General features: G+C 37.2%; 2 pseudogenes; both read left to right on the top strand.

The window, feature by feature from the left end:
* The first annotated feature begins 2,219 nt into the window (after positions 1-2,219).
* On the top strand, positions 2,220-4,716 carry LOC148579690 (uncharacterized; annotated as a pseudogene).
* A 54-nt stretch (positions 4,717-4,770) lies between these two features.
* Positions 4,771-12,111, top strand: LOC148579689 (uncharacterized; annotated as a pseudogene).
* Positions 12,112-22,859: the final 10,748 nt, after the last annotated feature.

Here is a 22,859-nt window from a genome sequence, read left to right as displayed (position 1 = left end):
CCAAATAAATTTTGGCTCACCATTTTATTGTAAGCCAACTACAAGGCACATGACATAAACTAGTCCACATCATCACACCGTACTGGATATTATGGACTTCTTCCATACCTATGAACTTGACAATGGAAAAATAGGTTAACGGTCCACCATGCATCCATTTACTTCATTTTCACAACATTTTTCTCTTTCATAATCTCATCCCTTCATATATTTTATATTATATCTTAATGATTTACAGACATGGTACACTAAACTTCCAACATAGTACAATACCTCACCTACACCGCTTTCTATATTACATATGTTATCATGGTACATCAACACAACTAGGAGTGCACACGGCTCGACCCGACCCGAAGACCCGGCCCGGGCTCGAAAGATTTTGGGCGGTGAAGGCTTGGACCCGAAGTGACCCGGGGGAAAAAAATGAAACTAGGAAAGGAGATGAAACCGGGACTGGGCCATGGCTCGGGTCACCCGGCCCGGTCCGGTGGCCCGGCCATATACACGAAATGACATTTACAGATTTCAAATTAGGAATAGGGGCTAGGGCACGCACAACACATTCAGTCCATTCTCCATTCACTGCCTCCCTCAGCAGTTCAGCCATTCAGGGCTCAGGCTCACTCTCACACCCCCAATTCCCAGTCTCCACTCCCCACTCCGGCATTGGCAGTCCCCCTAACCTCATCTTTTCTCCCCACGGGCCACTCCCAGTCTCGCAGCACGCAGCCACGCAACACGCAGTCGCCCACTCCTCCCGTTCTCGTCTCTTCTCAACCCTCCATGTTTCACCCCATTCACCGGCGAAGCTCTTCGTTCGACTGAAGACAGTGACGACCTACGATGCTGCCCTGCTTTTCGGTGACGTGACGCTTTTATGCTTGGCCCGGTCATCCTCATCTCTATTACTACCCCGCCGTTGCTCTGCTTTGCTAGTCCTGCTCTTTCTGCTCCGCTCTCTTCTCCGGTCTTCTTCTCAGGTAAGTAATTAATTTTATTATTTCATTAATATTCTGATTAAGAATTAGGGTTTTTGATAAACAGAATTTGTGAATTTAGGATGTGGGTGTTGATTTTCATTATTAGAACTCTGATTAGGTGTGGGTGTTGATGTGTGTTTAGCTGATTTTTGTTCTGAATTGTTATTGATTACTGATGTATTTAGTGAATAGTGATTACTTGTTCTGTGTTTACTGATTTTTTACTGATTTGGTGTGGGTGTTGATGTGTGTTAAATGATTTGTTTAGCTGATTTTTGTTTTGAGTTGTTCTTGATTACTGATGACTGATGTATTTACTGATTATTTGTTTAGCTGATTTGGTATTTACTGATTACTGATGACCGATGGGTGTTGATGTATTTACTGATTTTTGTTTAGCTGATTTGTTTAGTTGATTTTCATTATTTGTTCTGTGTTTACTGAAATATTGAGATTGTGTTGACTGAAAAATTATGGTCTTGACTTTGTTAGTTTAGGATACAAACAATGGGATGAGGAGATAATTGTGTTCCTCCACCAACTATCGAAGAGGACAAAACAATAGAAATTGAAGCTGAAAATGTTGTTGTTCCTACTTCTGCTATTGAAGCTGAAAATCCCGCTGCTCCAACTCCTGCTATTAATGCACCACAAGTAGATGAAGAAAACAAAGATGCAAACAATGAGGATCCAGAAGTTATTCGTAAGGCGAAAAAATCATATGTTTGGCAGCATTTTACTGTACTTCCGTTGACTGTGACAAAGGGACAGCATCAGGCTAAATGTCATCATTGCCAGAAAAAATACAGTTGTCACCCTACTAAATATGGCACGAATTCTCTAAATAAGCACTTGAAGAGTGCTCATAAGTGGATATTTACTAAAGTGGGGAAGCAGGGGACACTTCATGGTTATATGCCTAAAATTGATGAAGAAGGGAAACTATGCAAAGCTTTTAAGGGTTATAGCTTGGAAGATTATAAGAAGTCTGTAGCTGAGTTCGTTGTACTTGATGTAATGCTGTTTAAAGTTGTTGAGGGGATTGGGTTTCACAAAATGTTAAATCTATTTGAGCCAATATTTACGATCCCATCTAGGGTGATGGTCTCAAGAGATTGCTTTCAACTTTATTTAGATGAGAAGAAAAAGCTAAAAGAATGGTTGGAAAAGTCATGTGCTCGGGTTTGCTTGACAACAGATTATTAGACATCAAATCAGAATTATAGTTATATGAGCATGACTGCACATTTCATTGATGAAGAATGGAAGTTACAAAAGAGAATTATAAATTTCTGCCAGATTGAGAACCACAAGGGTGATACAGTAGGAAGAGAAATTGAGAAATGCTTGAGAGAGTGGAGAATTGAAAAAGTCTTCACAATCACAGTGGATAATGCAACTTCGAATGATGGAGCTATTACTTACCTTCAAAGGAAATTAGGTGCAAGAGGTGGGTTGGTGTGTGGAGGAAAGTATATGCATGTGAGATGTGATGACATGTCATCATGTCATGTTTTTCTATGCTTTTTCATACAAAAAATTGATAATTAGTGCTTAAATATTGCATTCTTTTGTGCTTAAATGATATATTTTCTTGATTTTTTGATTTTATAAATTTTGTAGAAAATAAGAAGAAAAAGAAGCAAAAGAGCACAAAATAAATTAAAAAGAAAAAAAGAAGAATTTTGGACACGCTTTGAAGATTGAGCACGCTTTGGAACCTTAGGCAACGCTTTTAAAAGCGTGGCCCATGACCATGAATGCCACGGCCAAATTAAAGCATGCATGCATGCCATCATGAACCATGCATTATAAATTGGCATTATTAATGAGCTTTACGGCATTAATAATTAAAGCATGCATGTAATATTAAGTAATGCCATCATTGGCTTATGTATTCATGAAATGGCAAATCATGTATTACTAAGTAATATAATGCATGCATTATTAATGCCAATCAAGCTTACGTTAATGCATTACATTGCTAAGTAATAAAATGAAAGCATTGGCATTATTTTATTATTGCCAAAGAAAGCATGCATTAACCCATTCATCAAAGAAGCAAAGGAGCGCTCCGTTGTATCACCTGACTGAGCGCTACCAAGGCATTAATAAAAGCAAAGGACAAAGCCAATGACCAAGGGAAAATAAATGCAAGGCAAGGAAGAGCGTTCAATCAGTGAGCGCTAAGTTAACTTAGTTAACTTTATCGTGCTCTCACCAAAATAAAAATAAGGCCCTACACCAAGTAATGAGGTCACTAGGATTCGAACCAAGCCCATATTGGCATGAAGGAGCGCTATTAGTGTGCAAGAAAATTGGCCAAATTGAGAGAGCCAGGATTCAAAGTGGAAACCAAGGCTTACAAGCAAGGGCGCTACGTTAGTTGAATTAACTGAGCGCTATGTCAAGAGCTTGGTTCGAAGGCCCACACAAGGCAAGGGAGCGCTACGTTTGGTTACTTCACCGAGTGCTCCCCTGGAAGGTGTCCCAGGGACCATTTTGCAACCAAAAACCATCCGGATCCACTCTTCTTCAAATCCAAAGCAAGCAATGTAAGATCCAGAATCTTTGAAAAGTCTTATTATGATCAAGTCTCAAATCGTATAGTTATTTATAGCCTTAATTTCAGAAATTATTTTATTAAGGATAATTAAGGCAAGTTTTGATTTATTGAATTTGAGATAAGTTATGATTATTATCTAATTTTATAATTATTGAATTATTTTCTATATTTAAATTATAAAGTTGATAGTTATAAAATAATAAGGATTTTATATGATTTGGATTAGGTAAGTAATATTTTAAATATTACTATTGCTATTTTGGAAAAATGAAGAAATTAAGTATATTATTATTTGGGCATTTTATTGAAAGTAATTTGTAAAAATTGATGAGCAAATAGTATTTTCTATATACATCTAGTGTTGGATTTAATTTGGGTTTCAATTACCATAATGCCCTTAACCCTAAGTTTAAAAATAAAACCCTAACCCGTTACCGTTTCCCATCAGAAGCTGCAACAGCAGCCACAAGCCCCTTTCCCCCCAAAAACGAAAAGCGCACACACAAAGCAGGGGAGGAGAACTTCTGAGAGAGCTGAGGGAAAGAGAGGGGGCTTCACCCACGCTGCTATCGTCCTCACTGCAACTCACCACGAGCCGCCGATCGCGCTCCAGTTCAGCCCGCCACCGCCGCACCATCGGCGCCGTCGCCAGGGAAAGTGGAACCGAGGAGAGGGTTGGTCCGCGAGTAATGGCTGTCGCGGGCTTGGGGGCCGCCGCGCCTTCGTCGCCTCCACGCCCACGGCGCGTCGCTGCTGTCTCTCTCCCTACATCGCCGCCGTCGAGCTCGCAAGCGTGGAGGAGGCACAGCGCCGCTGGTTTCGTCGGGTTCCGCCGTCGAACCCGTCCCTACCACCGCTGCTGACCACACGCACAGAGAGAGAGGGTGTGCGAAAAAGGAGCCGCCGCGGGGTTGCCGTCGCCGCCACGAGGCTGGGCTCGCCGCTGTGGAGGGTCACCGCCTTCCTCCACCATCACCGAAGATCCATCGTCGGAGCTGCTGGGCTCGCCGTATGCTGCTGTTGTGTCGCCGGAATTGTCCTGGGGTTTTGCCACTCATTCAGATTCTGCTCTGTTTTGGGTTGGTGTTGTTGCTATTGTTTTGGCCGCCGGAAAACCTCGATGCGGCCACTTCTGCTGTCGGAAAACAGCCGTTGAGTCTTCTATGAGGGTAAGCTCTAATCCTGCTTCAGCTTCTTTACCTGTTAATTTCTCCATGGGCCATGAGAGTTGTTGCTAAGGCTGGTTGTGTCAGGAGTTTACCGCGAGTTGCCGTCATTCTGGTCATCGGCTGTGAAGTTGGTGTTGCCGGAATCCATCACTGGTGCAGCCGCTACTTGGTTCCCTCGAGTCCGGTAAGCGTTTTGTTTGGAAGAGTCCTTTAATCGCTGTTTTGTTATCATACACTGACGTTTTGCGGCGTTAATTGCTATACGATTGAGTTTTGGTTGTTGTATGTTGCGATTAGAGTTGTTGAGACTGTTGCAAAAGTGGCTTGGAACCGAGGTTTTGGTTGCTGGGACTTCGATTGTTGATTTCGGGTTGAGGCGGAAAGGACTCTGTGACGCGTTTGGGCTATGGTTTTGCGTTGAGGTAGGGGCGCTTTCCGAAAACTATAGTTTATTGTTGGAATTATTACATATGGATACTGATGTGAGATATTGTGTATTTGGTGATTGTAATTGCCTTATGTATTATTTGACTGACTCGGATGATTATGGATGTTGGTTTGGCTGAATTGTTGTGCTGCTTTGTGAAATGTAATGTTTTGAAGTTGATTCTTTAAAAGATTTGAAATCTGGGTTTAATCCGTTGAGGATTGGTTTGAATTGAGTCAATTATTTTGATGATGTGAAAAATAGAATACACTCTTGAATTCAACGTGGCTTGCTTTAATGATCTGGTTTGATAAATGACTGTTGCTGAACCGTTTCTTTAAAGCTTTAGAAATAAATTTATTCGGATGATAACGATGTGATTTTGGAGACGGTTTCCTTGAAATATGGAATTGAGATGACTGTTGGATTTGGGCTTGCCTTGAACTGATTTTGGATTTTGGGTTGTTGAAAAGGATTGTGGAATGGTTTTGTTGGGACTCGAACCGGATGGCAAAGTCCAAGTTTTAGGGGAGATGCTGCTGGAATTTCTATAAAATCCGAGTCTTTATTAAAATGTTGTTTGGAAAAATGATGAGTTAAATACTTCTACTATTTCATTTGAATTAAAAGGATGATTCACACTTTTGAGATGAATTATTAAAGAGGAAATTGTGATTTAGTCTTGCTTCGTAAGAAAGGCATTGTATCTCTTTCAGGAGAAAGTTATTTAGGTGAAACTTATGTTTTAAAGCTATTTTAAATGTGACAAGGGCAATACCTTTGAATTTGACTTGAGGGTTTCAATGACTTTGAAAGAACCTAAATGTCTATTGACAAGTTTCATTTTGAAATGTTTTGAGAAAGGTTTTAAGTACTCTTTGAATTCTGAACTTTTGCAAGACAAACATTTTTGAACAGTTGAAACGCTTTAGGATTTGTCATGGGGGTTGAAGCTGGTTTTGCCTATGTAAAGGAAACAGCTTTGAAGGAAGTAAATGATTACGTGACTCGGTTTGGCTTAGATCTTATTTTATTACTCAAATCGGAAAGCCAAGGTTTTAATGATTTTAAATGAATTCGGCGAAATGAGTTATGCTATTCTCCCCTAAGGACTTGGGACTCTGCCGAGAAACTTTTGTTACAAAAATCCCATTGTTGGATGGGTGATTTTGAATGTTTCAAAAGGAATCTTTAACTTTCCATGGTTTTGGAAGTTTTGAAAAGAGGAAGCCGAGCGTGGCTTGTTTTAAAAAGGGAATTTTCCTTGAGTAAAAGTGGCTTATGAGCCTGAGATAATTTGAGAAATGAGATCTTTAAAGCCAAGGCTGAAAAGAGTTGAAACTTGATTTCAAAGTGAAATGATTTGAGAAAAAGTGATTTATGGCTTAAATGCCGATTTTATGAATTTGATGATTTTGAATGGTGGGAGTGCTGTTTTATTATGGGCTGGAATGGCTATGTATGATTATGAATACTGGTTGGTTCTGGATTGAACCGTGAGCCGGAATGGCTGTGTATGATATGAATATTGTCTGGTTCTGGACTGAACCGTGAGCCGGATGGCTGAGATGGATGTTGATCCATGGATGAGATTGAATGCATGTATATGCTGAATCATTGATAAATGTGAATGTTGCACTTCCACTATCGGAGATGAGAGTTTCCCTGGGAGGAAGCAGTGGCTAGCCACCACGTGCTCCAGGTTGAGACTCGAAGCTTTTTTGACCCTATGTCGTAAGTGTGGCCGGGCACTGTGAAAGTCCCGGATGAGCTCGCCCCCGTAAATATTCACCAGTGAGGGTGATGGATATGGATCATGATTATGATCAAGTTTATGATGAGTATAACTCGAGTTGGGGATGCGCGACAGAGAGACAGTTCAATGGTTAGCTACCAGGATTTGTCGGGTTGGCTTTATAACCGACAGATGATATCATCAGCCACTAGGGACAGGCATGCATCATATGCATCTATGTGACATTGCTTGGGCGTGCATATCATACTTGGTTTGCCTATGTGATTAATTGCTAATTTTTCTACTTGCAATAACTGTTTGTCTGTGCTTGCATCTTCCTATTTGTGTTTGCTACTGGGACTCTGTTGGACTGTGGTGATTGGTTGATGGTTGAATTGTTTGGGCCTAGGGCCGTGGTTGGAATGAGATGAACCGAGGGTTGATTTCGGTTTTGTGTTTCTGGTTTGGAATAAATTATGAAAGGCTATTTTGTTTCAGCATAGATAAATCGTTTTGAAAGGCTTTTGAGTTTTTGAGAATTGAATGGTTCCTCTTTCAGAAAAGATTTCCGACTTTACTTTTATTGTAAACCACTGTTTTTGAAAAGAGGCATAAGACGGTTATTAGTCACTGGTACGGTTTATCTTCACGTATCCTATTACAGTAATTCCCAAAAACCCTCTACTGAGAACCCTTTCGAGGATGATGTTCTCACCCCCCTACATTTTCCCCCTTTCAGGATATGGCGCAGAAGTTATGAAGAGTTCATTTAGTTGTTATTGAGATGCTCTGTATTGCTTTAGTACATTTTTGTTCCCTCACCTTTATCTTGATACATTCTGTAAGAGGGATAGGAATTGTATTAGGTAATGCTTGTAATATTATATATATATATGGATGTACTCTTTATGAGTTTTGTAAGTTGGATGGTATCTATGGATGTATGTTATCGGATGAAAGTATTTTTGGGAGCGGTATTGCGGTTTAAAGTTTCAAACAGGCTCATATTTTAGTATTAAAAAGTATCAGTGTCGTCGTAATGTCTGAGCTATCAGAGTTGCGCAGCCGGAAGCATGAGCGTTGGTAGTTAGGGTGTTACATTATGGTATTAGAGCAGTCCTTCCTGTAGAGCCTGAGGAATGGACCAACTATGCTTCAGTTGCATACTCTGAGCGTTTGTCATGTATTAGGTCTTGTCGAATGACGAGAATTAGAGCTTTATGCACATACGATCTATTGATTAACGCTGTTAGTCTTGCATTGCATAATTCTTGGTATTAAGTTTGGCCGGCTTAATACTAGTGAATTATGTATATGAAAGCACTAATGGGTTATCATAGATGATATACGAGTTTTGAGTAAAGCGAATCGCGGGTTTTGGGAACATTAGAAACTTTTTCTCGAGGCTATTCAGTTGTGTGTCTTGAATTTTGTTCGAGTCGACCTGTTCTTTTATATCCTAACTTGAAGTTCTTGTTTGTTAGTCCTTTTGAAAAGTAGTTTGATTTTTCAACTCTATTCCTCTATTGATATACATCCTTGTTTGACCTTAAGTGCATATGCTAGTTTAAGATCCTTATTGCATCTATCTTCCTCTGTTTGAGTTCTTCTTGATTCAAGTATTCTTTGATATAGCCTTGAACTTGTCTTAATGTGCTGTGACTTTTAACTTCGAGTTCCGAGTTCATTCTTAGAAAACTTGTTGATTCAGTTTTCCTCTTATTTGACAGTGATCACAGCCAATTTTGAGATTTTTATAAAAATTGCTGTTGAATAGATACATACTTGTCTATATATGAAACCTTGAAGATTTCTTATACAGTTTAATAACTATTTATTCCTGATATCTCGCCTGTAGTTTTACTGGTTTACAGAACTGCATTTACTTTAAATTACAACTTGACTTTCTAGTAATTTTACTATAGTTCCAATGCACATCTTCATTTGATTCTGTATTTGGATATTTTTCAAAATTTTGAAAAGAAAGGATTTACCACTTTTGTCTCGGTTGAGTTTTGTTTGATAAACTTTACTTAATTCATTTTGATTTGAGTCTGATTTAGCATACTACATGGTTTATGCCATTGTTGTTCTTTTGAAAATGTTGGACTCATAGCTTTCTTCTTATGAACGGACTCGTTCCTTCTTAAGCTTTTCACCTCGATGAATGTCATACGTGATTTTGTTTTTAACTAATATTTTACATCTTGTGAATATTACCATTGATCTTGGTTTGTCCTCTCTTGTGAATCTCATCCTTATGTGGGTCAGTTTGATTCGTTTCAAAATAGTGCAACATTTATACTCTCATTGTCTCTACAAGAGTTTTTAGTCAAAGATTTATCCTTGAGAAATCACTAATAATTAAATTGTCTTTTCTATGACTTTTGTATTCTTTAGGATCAATTTAAAACTTGTTTGATGTCTCGAGCCTAGTGGATCTTGTTTTAACTATCTTGATTTAAGACCCTTTCTTGTATGGCTTGACTCCTTTTCAGGTACATCCTAATCTTCTTGAATATTATTGTGGCATGGTGATTTCAAGTATACTTTTGGAATCTTGTTTTGAATTTTATAAAGCAGATTGAATTCTCTTTGAAGAAGTTCCAAATTGAACTTATTTTTCAGTTGCTTGGTTATAATTGAAACCATTGTTCAATTTTTGACAAAATTGTTTTAAAGTTGACATGCGCTATTTTAAATGAGGTTTTGGAAAGTTTCCTTGTTTAGTGGAAAATCGGTTCGTTTGTAACGCACCACTTGTTTCCTTTACCAATTTACACGCAAACTTTTACCTCGGATTTTCTCTTCCAAGTAGAGTTTAACTTTCTCTTTTATCCTTGCTAAGACTTTCATACACGCTTGTTTGAATATGGACTTTGGGAGTTTCTGAACAAGCATTTGATTTCTCTCCTGAGTTTTGTGAATTACTTTTGGTTAAGATTGTGCACTTAACTAATTTTCTAAAATATTTGATGAAAATATTTTAGCTCTTAGCCAAGCCGGTGTGCATCTTGTTTTTAAAACTCTACATGATCTATTTCAACATGAAATTGTATTGAAGAGAAGCCACGTTTATACTATTGCTACTCTCTTGAAGAATGTTTGTTGCACAACTTTTCTTCTAGACTGCAAAGTGGTTTTTTTTGCAAGTTTTCGACTCTTTCATGAACAATGTATTTGAAAGTATTTTTAATCATGTTCTTGAGTTCTGTGAGCTTTGTCTTGGGTTTGAAATATTCTCTTCTGTAAACCTCATGCTTCCTCGACTCAGCTTGAGTTTGTTTCAAACTGATGCGCTGGTTTTCTTCTTATTGATCCTATTGAACTTCTTTGATCTAAGGGTTATCTTTGAAGTTGTCAATTGAATTGCGTCTAGCAAACTTCATTGCTTGAACATCCTTGTTTATCTGGAATTAGATATATTCTTTCAAATCTATGAGTATTGTCTTTGACATTTGTCTCTCCTTTCTAAGATCTCGTATTCTTCTGAGTAGACTCGAGAATTGTTTTGATATCACGTGTGATCTGTAGATATAGTAACGCGATGCGTTAGTTCTTTAAGACGTGATGTGTGCATATGAAAGTTGAAGCGGTAGGTGTGCAACGTTAAGAGTTGTGGGTGTTTTGTTCCTTGCGAACGGGTTTGCGGTCGTTAGGCTTATGATCGGATATGGGGATTGTAAAGTGCTTGATGGAGTTGAGAAGTTGAAGCTTTGAGGTTGATATGAGATTAGTGTGCGAATGTTGAGCACGTCGTTTTAACCCCATCATGTTTTACAGCCTTCGATGCCTTGCTTTACTATCACCTGTTTGAACTATGTCATCCTTACATTGAGCCTATCTTGTAACGTTTGCTTTACAATCACACTCCTACTTTTGTATCTTTATGCATACGACCACCCAAGTATTTGGAAACCGTATATATGTTTATATTTTGAGATATTTTTGCTTCTTCCTTAAATATGTTCAAAGGTGAACTGTTATGAAATTTCTTTTGTTTTGTATCAATTTTCGAGGACAAAAATTTTTATAAAGTGGGTAGAATGTAAGACCCAGAACCTTTGAAAAGTATTATTATGATCAAGTCTCAAATCGTATAGTTATTTATAGCCTTAATTTCAGAAATCATTTTATTAAGGATAATTAAGGCAAGTTTTGATTTATTGAATTTGAGATAAGTTATGATTATTATCCAATTTTATAATTATTGGATTATTTTCAATATTTAAATTATAAAGTTGATAGTTATAAAATAATAAGGATTTTATATGATTTGGATTAGGTAAGTAATATTTTAAATATTACTATTGCTATTTTGGAAAAATAAAGAAATTAAGTATATTATTATTTGGACATTTTATTGAAAGTAATTTGTAAAAATTGATGAGCAAATAGTATTTTCTATATATATACATCTAGTGTTGGATATAATTTGGGTTTCAATTACCATAATGCCCTTAACCCTAAGTTTAAAAATAAAACCCTAACCCGTTACCGTTTCCCATCAGAAGCTGCAGCAGCAGCCGCAAGCCCCTTTCCCCCCAAAAATGAAAAGCGCACACACAAAGTAGGGGATGAGAACTTCTGAGAGAGCTGAGGGAATGATAGGGGGCTTCACCCACGCCGCCATCGTCCTCACTGCAACTCACCACGAGCCGCCGATCGCGCTCCAGTTCAGCCCGCCACCGCCGCACCATCGGCGCCGTCGCCAGGGAGAGCGGAACCGAGGAGAGGGTTGATCCGCGAGTGATGGCTGTCTCGGGCTTGGGGGCCGATGCGCCTTCGTTGCCTCCGCGCCCACGCCGCGTCGCTGCCGTTGCCCTCCCTACATCGCCGCCGTCGAGCTCGCGAGCGTGGAGGAGGCACAGCGCCGCTGGTTTCATTGGGTTCCGCCGTCGAACCCGTCCTTACCACTGCTGCTGACCAGACGCATAGAGAGAGAGGGTGCACGAAAAAGGAGCCGCCGCGGGGTTGCCGTCGCCGCCGCGAGGCTGGGCTCGCCGCTGTGGAGGGTCACCGCCTTCCTCCACCATCACCGAAGATCTATCGCCGAAGTTGCTGGGCTCGCCGTATCCTGCTGTTGTGTCGCCGGAACTGTCCTAGGGTTTTGCCACTCATTCAGATTATGCTCTGTTTTTGGGTTGGTGCTGTTGGTATTGTTTTGGACGCCGAAAAACCTCGATGCCGCCACCTCTGCTGTCGAAAAACAGCCGCTGAGTCTTCTATGATGGTAAGCTCTAACCCTGCTTCAGCTTCTTTACCTGTTAATTTCTCCATGGGCCATGAGAGTTGTTGCTAAGGCTGGTTGTGTCAGGAGTTTACCGCGAGTTGCCGTCGTTCTGGTCATTGGCTGTGAAGCTGGTGTTGCCGGAATCCACCACTGGTGCAGCTGCTACTTGGTTCCCTAGAGTCCAGTAAGCGTTTTATTTGGAAGAGTCCTTTAATCGCTGTTTTGTTATCATACACTGACGTTTTGCGGCGTTAATTGCTATACGATTGAGTTTCGGTTGTTGTATGTTGCGATTAGAGTTGTTGAGACTGTTGCAAAAGTGGCTTGGAATCGAGGTTTTGGTTGTTGGGATTTCGATTGTTGATTTTGGGTTGAGGCGGAAAGGACTCTGTGACGCGTTTGGGCTATGGTTTTGCGTTGAGGTAAGGGTGCTTTCTGAAAACTATAGTTTATTGTTGGAATTATTACATATGGATACTGATGTGAGATATTGTGTATTTGGTGATTGTAATTGCCTTATGTATTATTTGACTGACTCGGATGATTATGGATGTTGGTTTGGCTGAATTGTTATGCGGCTTTGTGAAATGTAATGCTTTGAAGTTGATTCTTTAAAAGATTTGAAATCTGGGTTTAATCCATTGAGGATTGGTTTGAATTGAGTCAATTATTTTGATGATGTGAAAAATAGAATACACTCTTGAATTCAACGTGGCTTGCTTTAATGATCTGGTTTGATAAATGACTGTTGCTAAACCGTTTCTTTAAAGCTTTAGAAATGAGTTTATTCGGATGATAACGATGTGATTTTTGAGACGGTTTCCTTGAAATATGGAATTGAGATGACTGTTGGATTTGGGCTTGCCTTGAACTGATTTTGGATTTTGGGTTGTTGAAAAGGATTGTGGAATGGTTTTGTTGGGACCCGAACCGGGCGGCAAAGTCCAAGTTTTAGGGGAGATGCTGCCGAAATTTCCATAAAATCCGAGTCTTTATTAAAATGTTGTTTGGAAAAATGGTGAGTTAAAGACTTCTACTATTTCATTTGAATTATCAAGAAAAGGATGATTCACGCTTTTGAGATGAATTATTAAAGAGGAAATTGTGATTTAGTCTTGCTTCGTAAGAAAGGCATTGTATCTCTTTCAAGAGAAAGTTATTTATGTGAAACTTATGTTCTAAAGCTGTTTTAAATGTGACAAGGGCAATACCTTTGAATTTGACTTGAGGGTTTCAATTAGAGGAGTTTCAATGACTTTGAAAGAACCTAAATGTCTATTGACAAGTTTCATTTTGAAATGTTTTGAGAAAGGTTTTAAGTACTCTTTGAATTCTGAACTTTTGCAAGACAAACAATTTTGAACAGTTGAAACGCTTTAGGATTTGTCATGGGGGTTGAAGCTGGTTTTGCCTAAGTAAAGGAAACGGCTTTGAAGGAAGTAAATGATTACGTGACTCGGTTTGGCTTAGATCTTATTTTATTACTCAAATCGGAAAGCCAAGGTTTTAATGATTTTAAATGAATTTGGCGAAATGAGTTATGCTATTCTCCCCTAAGGACTTGGGACTCTGCCGAGAAACTTTTGTTACAAAAATCCCATTGTTGGATGGGTAATTTTGAATGTTTCAAAAGGAATCTTTAACTTTCCATGGTTTTGGAAGTTTTGAAAAGAGGAAGCCGAGCGTGGCTTATTTTAAAAAGGGAATTTTCCTTGAGTAAAAGTGGCTTATGAGCCTGAGATAATTTGAGAAATGAGATCTTTAAAGCCAAGGCTGAAAAGAGTTGAAACTTGATTTCAAAGTGAAATGATTTGAGAAAAATTGATTTATGGCTTAAATGCCGATTTTATGAATTTGATGATTTTGAAGAGTGAATACCCCATCCGGCCCCTGACAATTATCTCGAAAGGACAACGAGGCCCCCAAGAAAAAAAAACACCCAATCCGGCCCCTGATAAATTTTTTTTGGGACAGATTAGCCCCTGTGCCAAAAAAAATAACATTGATTTTTTTTTGGCACAAGGGCCTCGTTGTCCTTTCGAAGTAATTGTCAGGGGCCGGGTTGGGTTTATTTTTTTTGTTAGGGGCCGGGTTGGGATTTTTTTTGTCAGGGGCCTCGTTGTCTTTCGAGGTAATTGTCAGGGGCTGATTTGGGTTTTTCTCTGATTTTGAATGGTGGGAGTGCTGTTTTATTATGGGCCGAAATGGCTGTGTATGATTATGAATACTGGTTGGTTCTGGATTGAACTGTGAGCCAGAATGGCTGTGTATGATATGAATATTGGCTGGTTCTGGACTGAACTGTGAGTCGGATGGTTGAGATGGATGTTGATCCATGGATGATATTGAATGCATGTATATGCTGAATCATTGATAAATGTGAATGTTGCACTTCCACTATCGGAGATGAGAGTTTCCCTGGGAGGAAGTAGTGGCTAGCCACCACGTGCTCCAAGTTGAGACTCGAAGCTCTTTTGACCCTATGTCGTAAGTGTGGCCGGGCACTGTGAAAGTTCCGGATGAGCTCGCCCTCGTAAATATTCACCAGTGAGGGTGATGGATATGGATCATGATTATGATCAAGTTTATGATGAGTATAACTCGAGTTGGGGATGCACGACAGAGGGACAGTCCAATGGTTAGCTACCAGGATTTGTCGGGTTGGCTTTATAATCGACAGATGATATCATCAGCCACTAGGGACAGGCATGCATCATATGCATCTATGTGACATTGCTTGGGCGTGCATATCATATTTGGTTTGCCTATGTGATTAATTGCTAATTGTTCTACTTGCAATAACTATTTGTCTGTGCTTGCATCTTCCTATTTGTGTTTGCTATTGGGATTCTGTTGGACTGTGGTGATTGGTTGATGGTTGAATTGTTTGGGCCTAGGGCCGTGGTTGGAATGAGATGAACCGAGGGTTGATTTCTGTTTTGTGTTTTTGGTTTGGAATAAAATATGAAAGGCTATTTTGTTTCAGCATAGATAAATCGTTTTGAAAGGCTTTTGAGTTTTTGAGAATTGAATGGTTCCTCTTTTAGAAAAGATTTCCGACTTTACTTTTATTGTAAACCATTGTTTTTGAAAAGAGGCATAAGACGGTTATTAGTCACTGGTACGGTTTATCTTCACGTATCCTATTACAGTAATTCCCAAAAACCCTCTACTGAGAACCCTTTCGAAGATGATGTTCTCACCCCCTTACATTTTTCCCCTTTCAGGATATAGCGCAGAAGTTATGAAGAGTTCATTTAGTTGTTGTTGAGATGCTCTGTATTGCTTTAGTATATTTTTGTTCCCTCGCCTTTATCTTGATACATTCTGTAAGAGGGATAGGAATTGTATTGGGTAATGCTTGTAATATTATATATATATATATATATATATATATATATATATGTATGTATATATATAGATGTACTCTTTATGAGTTTTGTAAGTTGGATGGTATCTATGGATGTATGTTATCGGATGAAAGTATTTTTGGGAGCGGTATTGCGGTTTAAAGTTTCAAACAGGCTCATATGTATATATATGGATGTACTCTTTCTGCAAATTTAAATTCACTGTCATTTACCTTCTGTTGGCTACATTTCACTCATTTCACCAATGTTAGCTTGACTAAACTAATCACACACTAAAGTTGCTTGATCCATCAATCCCTGTGGGATCGACCTCACTCTAAGTGAGTTATTACTACTTGATGTGACCCGGTATACTTGCCGGTGAGTTTAGGTGTTGGAATCCGATTTCAACCCATCAAGATGTTGCGCTCATGTTCTGAATTTGATCGTGAATGAAGGAATTAAGGAGCAACAAACTTCAATTGAAAGCATTAGAAATGCTATCAGGTATGTTAGGTCCTCTCCTCAACGGACTAAAAAATTTAAAGACTGCATTGAGGCTGAGTTGATTGAATCTAAAAGTCTTGTGTGCTTGAATGTTCCAACTAGGTGGAATTCTACCTATCTAATGTTGGAACATGCCGAGAAATTTGAAAAAGCTTTTGATAGACTTTTTGATCAAGAACCTGATTTTCTTAGATGGTTTGGAGAGGATAATGGGGAAAAAAGGAAAGTTGGTCCACCTACATCACTTGATTGGCAACATGCTAGATTATTCATTGAGTTTTTGAGAATCTTTTACGAAATAACTTTGAGTTTCTCTTCTTCTTTGCATGTTACATCAAACAAATGTTTTCATGAAATTGCATCTATTACTTCTCAATTAACATCTTGGAGCCAAAGTCATTCTGAATTGTTAAGGTCTTTGGCATGTTCTATGAAGAATAAATATCATAAATATTGGGGACCTGTTGACAAATTTAACCCGTTGTTACTTGTTGTTGTTGTATTGGATCCTCATTATAAATTAGATTATCTCTGTTGGTGTTTGGAGGATGTTTATGACAAGAAAGTGTCTACTACTACGACTGGTTTTGTTAAACTAACATTGGAGACTTTATATAAGTTTTATGAAAAGGAGGTTGTAGATGATAAAGGAAGGGAGGATGGTAAAAGTTCATCTAGAGATGTTTTGGATGATAATACTAAAGTCTCAACTGGTGCTAAGAGAGTTTCTGAAAATAGAGTGAATATGTGGAAAAAGCAAAAAAGAGAGAAGGCTAATGCAGATAGCAAGTCAGATGTGGAGAGATATCTGGCCGAGGATACTGTAGAAGATGAGAATTTTGATATATTGGCTTGGTGGAAAGTGAATGCTTCAAAATACAGAATTCTTTCTCTCATAGCCCGTGACGTCTTAGGTATTCCGGTCTCAACCGTTGCTTCTGAATCTTGCTTTAGCACTAGTGGACGTGTGCTTGATGTCTTCCGCAGCTCTTTGTCACCATTAATAGCTGAAGCTTTGATATGCACTCAAAGTTGGTTGTGCCCTTCGAAACAACAAGTTGGAGATCAAGAGTTTGATCAATTTGATAGTAGTCAGAAGATTGTTGAAGGTACATTTACAATATTTTTGTTATTGTGACTTAATTATTTGAAGTAATAATCTCTTGTATGAAAATGAATAATTTTATATATTTTTTAATTTGTATTTTGTAGGTTTTACTAATGCATCCATATCACAAGGAACAAGTTGACAACATTAATAGCAATTGATGGATGACTATTCTTCTATGTTTAATGTTGTGTTATAAGGACTATGAGTTAAAGTTCTATGTTTAGGAAGAATAAGACTTTTGCATAATGTTGTGTTATTTGTATGTGACTTAACTATTTAGTGTTATGAGACAATATTAGTATTGATTGTGGTTATGTTTTAATTTTAGAAAATGGTTGGTTCTTGTTATAACTTTTGAAGTGAATTTTACTATGTGAATTGTGAAATAATGGTTTGACATTAGGTGATTTTTACATGTTAAAGACCCAATTTTCACCCGATTTTTACCCGATTTTCACCCGGCCCGAAGATGCATAGGTTTCATCGGGTCTAGAGTCGGGTTAGGGTCATGAAATTAGGCCCGTCTATATTTCAGGCCGGGTCTGGGTCAGGCCAAACCCGGTGTGGCCCGACCCATGTACACCCCTAAACACAACAAGCATTCTACGAAGAGGAGAAAATAATAATTAAAAAAAAAACCTTTTCGCATACGGCAGGAAGCCAAAAAAAAAAAAAGCTTATCTCAAATTTGCAAAAAATAGAAAAAGAAAAAGCTTCTCATAATTTGCAAGAAAAAAAGACTCTAAACTCATATTTTCGCATTTAAACCACATGTCCTATTTTAGAATATTACACCAAAATTAAAATTATATAAAAATTAAATTCTTCATTTTGTATAGTTAAAATTTGATGTAAAGTTACAAAAGAAAAATGCAAAGCATAAATTTTCCATTTTTTAAGAAATGAGTAATGTTTGATTGACTGATTGACAGATAAAGGAAAATCGTACTGAAAGTTGAACTTTGAAAAGAACAAGATGAGAAACTGCTCCATAAAGTTAGATCGCTAGAATTCTAAAAGACAAACTCAAAGAAGTTTAAATTCAAGGGGAGATGGATAATTATAGTAAAATCTGAGGGAGGCAATAGGATTACTTGGTTGTGTAGGTGTCTTTGTTTTAGCAGGGATCATATAGTAAATGATATTGTATTTTTATTAATATTTTTTTATTATGGCAATGTTAAAAGGACAATTTAATGTTAGGTTGGTGTTAAGTGTTGTTTCTTAGTGTCTTTTAGGATTGCCAATAAACCACAGATAGAGAGTAGGGTTAAGTACTGAAATCATCCCTAAGGTCTGGGGTGAAAATCAAAATCGTCCCCGACCTTTTTTTGTTATTAAAATTATCCTCAACGTTACAAAACGTTATAAAATCGTCCTTTTCCACTTAAATTTTTTTCTTACCATATTACCTTTCATTATTAATAAAAAAACCCTAACTTAAAAAAATAAAAAAATTAAAAAAAGAAAGAAAAAGCGTAAAAGGGAAAGGGGGCAAGGAACGCGAAGGGAGAAGAGGGGGGAGGGGGGTTTCGGGAAGAAGAGGGGAAGGGGGAGGGGAAGGGTCTTCGCTGCCGCCACCGGTCTTCACTGCCGCCGTCGCTCTTCGCTGCCGCCGCTGCTCTGCTCCTCGGGGAAAGGGGGAAGGGAAGGCGAAGGGAGAAGATGGGGGAGGGGGTTCGGGAAGAAGAGGGGGAAAGGGAAGGGTCCTCGCCGCCGCCACCGGTCTTCACTGCCGCCGCCGCTCTTCGCTGCCGCCACCACCGCTATTCCTCGTCGTCTCCGCTGGATCTCCGCCATTTCTGCTCCTCCTCCTCGCTCGGCCGCCAGTGTTGCTACTCCTCGCCGGTTTCTAGTTTCTGGTTTCTTGTGGTTTCTTTTGGTTCTGCTGCTTCTGCATGCTTCTGATTATCAATCTGATTTTTGTGTTGTTGTTGCTAGTGAAGAAGAGAAAAAGAATTGTTGTTGTTGCTAGAATTGTTGAACTGCTAGATTTGTTTTTTCCCCCGTTGTGTCTCAGTTTTGTTAATTGGACTAGTGATTCTAGATTAAGTATAATTGATTAACTTGCTGAATTGGTTTTGATATTTGAGGGAGAAAAAGAAGGACCTTGCAAAATTTTTTACAAAAGCTGTTCTCCCAAGTTATTAGTTTATTCATATGAAATGAGCTTGTTCTCAGCTGGGTTAGATTCATTCATGCCCCCATTTTTGTTCTTGTTATATTGATCATTTCCTAATATATAGTAGTAGCTGCTGCAACTGAAAAGGAACCATTTTTTGTTGACCTCAAAGTTTGTGGCTTTTTCCTTCATTCTTTCACATATTGGCTTGAAAAGAGAGCTTAGCTTAAGGTTTGAATTGCTGCTATTTGGAGTTTGAAAAATCATGGCTTTGTCGTTGACCCGTTTCTCATGGCCCTTGTGGGGTGGGAAGGAGAAGGAGCCAGTTGGTTCTGATTTTTAGAGTAGTGATGTTGATGATGATGACGATGATAGTTTTGCAGTCCTGGTTCCTTGCTATAGACATGGCTGAAAGGAGGTGGAAGAAGCTTCAAACAACGTGTGGGGGTGGGGGTGAGGGTGGGGGAAGGAGTTTTTTGTTTTTGTTTTTGTTTTTATTTTTTATTTTTTTATTAATAGTTAAGGGTAATTTGGTCAAAAAATAAAATTGAGATAAAAAAAGGACGATTTTATAACGTTTTGTAACATTGGGGATGATTTTAATAACAAAAAAAGGTCGGGGACGATTTTGATTTTCACCCCAAACCTTATGGACGATTTCAGTACTTAACCCTAGAGAGTAATGTCAAATTAGTCATATATGATTTGTGTGCTCTGTACATGAATACTTTTCTTCCCTTTGCGTCGAGAACTCTTGAACTAAGTATTAAAAAAAACTCCATTATTAACTAGTGAAGTTGAAAGAAAAATTATTGATTTATATAACAAAATTAACAATTAATAATGAACTAATATTAAAATCATTATAAAAAAATTATATTATAATTAACAAATTTTTTTATTTAAAATTGTAACATTAGTTAATTATTAATTTTGATATATATAAATCTACAAATTTTATCTTAGACATATCAATAAAGGCAAAAATTGTGCCGACATACTCGCACGGTCAAAACTCAATAAATGGACAAAAAATGTAAGGGTAGCAGTGGGGTAGGTTTGTGCCGTACTGGACTCTGCTCCACCCTCCTTTCATTTCATTATTACCTACTCTATTCCTATCCGTGGGTAGTAGATTGTTCTACCTTAACCCGCTTCTACGAGTACTCGTTCCGCCCCTACCTGTTTCTATAAAAATTAAATATTTCAATTTTTACATATTCAAAATTAAGATAAAACCTAAAATTCATGCCTAAATTAAAATACAAACATAAAATTCATACAATGTTAAATAACTTGAAATTAAAAAGTTAATGTTTGATGACTATAAATTTAATACTATAATAAAGAAGTTACATCATTACATATAAAAGAGTTTTCAAATCTTTAATCCTTATTCTTAATCACTTTTCACTTCTTCATCATCATTAAAAGTTTGAAAGTCAAGATTCAAACCTAAAAATCAAAAGAGATAACAATTAATCAGATTAATTAGTATTATATAAAAAATTAACATGAATGAATATTAAATAATAAATCACCTTTACTCTCTAAAGCTGTCCACAACCAACTTTGGCCACACATTAAAGCTTCAATTGTGCTTTCTTTGAGCTTTTTGTGATGAGGAGAAATTGCACGAACACTTATACTAAAAATAGATTCAGAAGCAACAGTAGACAACAGAATAGCATATATATCCTTGGCTATTTTTATAAGAACTTTAAATTTCATCTGATTATTCTTCCACCATTTCAAAACATTAAAGTTAGGATCATTTGGAGGATGAATTTTCTCCTCAATATAATGATCAAACTCAACATTTATACATGAACCCCTTGTCCTTTTTATTCTTTTAAGATATACCATATAATCATCACCCCCCAAATAGACTTACATTTTCACTTTTATCAACTTTTTTTGTACCAACATGTGACACATCAGAACTTATTTTTTGATTGTATTCATTAACCAACTCATTACACAACTGATGAATTCTGTCAACTTGCTTGGAATATTTTGTTGGATTTTGATACTTTTTTCAAATTGAAATTCAATCCCAATCATCTTGTACTTAGGGTCTAAAACAGTAACAACACCCATAATTCCATGAATCTCATCCCAATACTTTTTAAATTTCTTCTTCATGTTAGATGTCATATTAGTAATTAATGAATTACTAGAAAGTTATCATTCATCCAATGAAACTTTTATTTTACAAGCCAGAGTAAAATAAAGCTTGAAGTCAAAAATTTAGAACCAGAAAATAGTTGAGTAACATCAAAAAACAACTTCAATCTATTACATATTTTTTTTGGCAAGTTTCCACTCCTCATTACTTGGCACAGTTTTATATTGCGGTTCCTTTTGCTTTAACTTAGGAAAGATAACTCTATACAACAAAGCAATTTCTAACATCAAATAAGTTGAGTTCTACCCAGTCAGGCAATGAATAACTAATTTCTTAGTAAATAAAATCGCTGTTTTAGCACACCAACTCACAAAAGTTTCATTCTTTTTCTGCGTTGCACTTCAATACAATACACTACTACGAATCTTTTTAATACTTTTCTTAACTATACTTATATAAACCATCATTCACAATCAAATTCAATATATGAGTACAACAACGCATATGTAATAATTTATCTCAAACATCAAGAATGAAGAACCTAAACGCCCCAACAGTTCATCTATCATATCATCATTAATAGAATAATTATCCAATATAATAGTAGACAATTTTATATCAATGTTCAATTCTAATAATTTTTTATCAACGTTTGAGTGAGAACTTCACTTATATAGGGATAAAGAACATAACAAAAGTTGAAAAATAAAACAAACATGTATGCATTTTAGATTGATGAAACTCAACATATGAAGACAACACAATGTATAAAATTGTATAAAATTTTTGAAGTACCTCAATAGGCGCATTTGCAACTTTCACGAACTATCAATATAGTGAGCCATGACAACCATGTATCCTTTTTCTTGATTGGAAGTCCACATGACAACTCTATTATCATTTCTATCCGTTGCTTGGGGAATTTTTGAAGTTGGATTAGCATTAGTTTGAACTTCAATTTCATCATCATTAGGAGCAACACTGTTGTTTTGTGTGTCTTCTCTAGGATTACTAGCCATGAAATTATCTTAAAGAACTTATATTTAAAAAATTGAAAAACTAAGCAAACCATATAGAACCTTTAACAAACAGGTAAACTTTATACACCCCATATCAAAAAGAGATAATCCGTTAATCAGATTTGCTGTATCATTAAAATGAATAATCAGTTAATTAAATTTTAATAATATGGTCCACTAAATACAAACATAAAAAAGAATATGGTCCACTAAAATGAATAATCAGTTTATCAGATTTCAATAAAAAGTCAATACAACCCAACAAACACATATTCTTCTACCTATATGCATTCATTAGAGCAAAAAAAAACATACAAAATGAAAACAACACAAAAGGTTTAGTTTCAGATAAATCAAAGCTACCTTTCTTTTTCTTAATAAAAAGTTTTTAATCAATATTCCATAAAGGCTATAAACAAAATTTTTAAATTAATAACTATGCAGCAATAAAAATTACACTTCGGACCTTCCTATCATAGTTGAAATTGTAGTTTCCTTTACAGAATGCA

Source organism: Arachis ipaensis, chromosome B10 (assembly GCF_059453495.1).
Source record: "Arachis ipaensis isolate K30076 ecotype BB chromosome B10, ASM5945349v1, whole genome shotgun sequence".
Classification (NCBI taxonomy): domain Eukaryota; kingdom Viridiplantae; phylum Streptophyta; class Magnoliopsida; order Fabales; family Fabaceae; genus Arachis; species Arachis ipaensis.
Note: the sequence above shows the minus strand (reverse complement) of the source record. Positions and strands in the feature narration are given on the sequence as shown.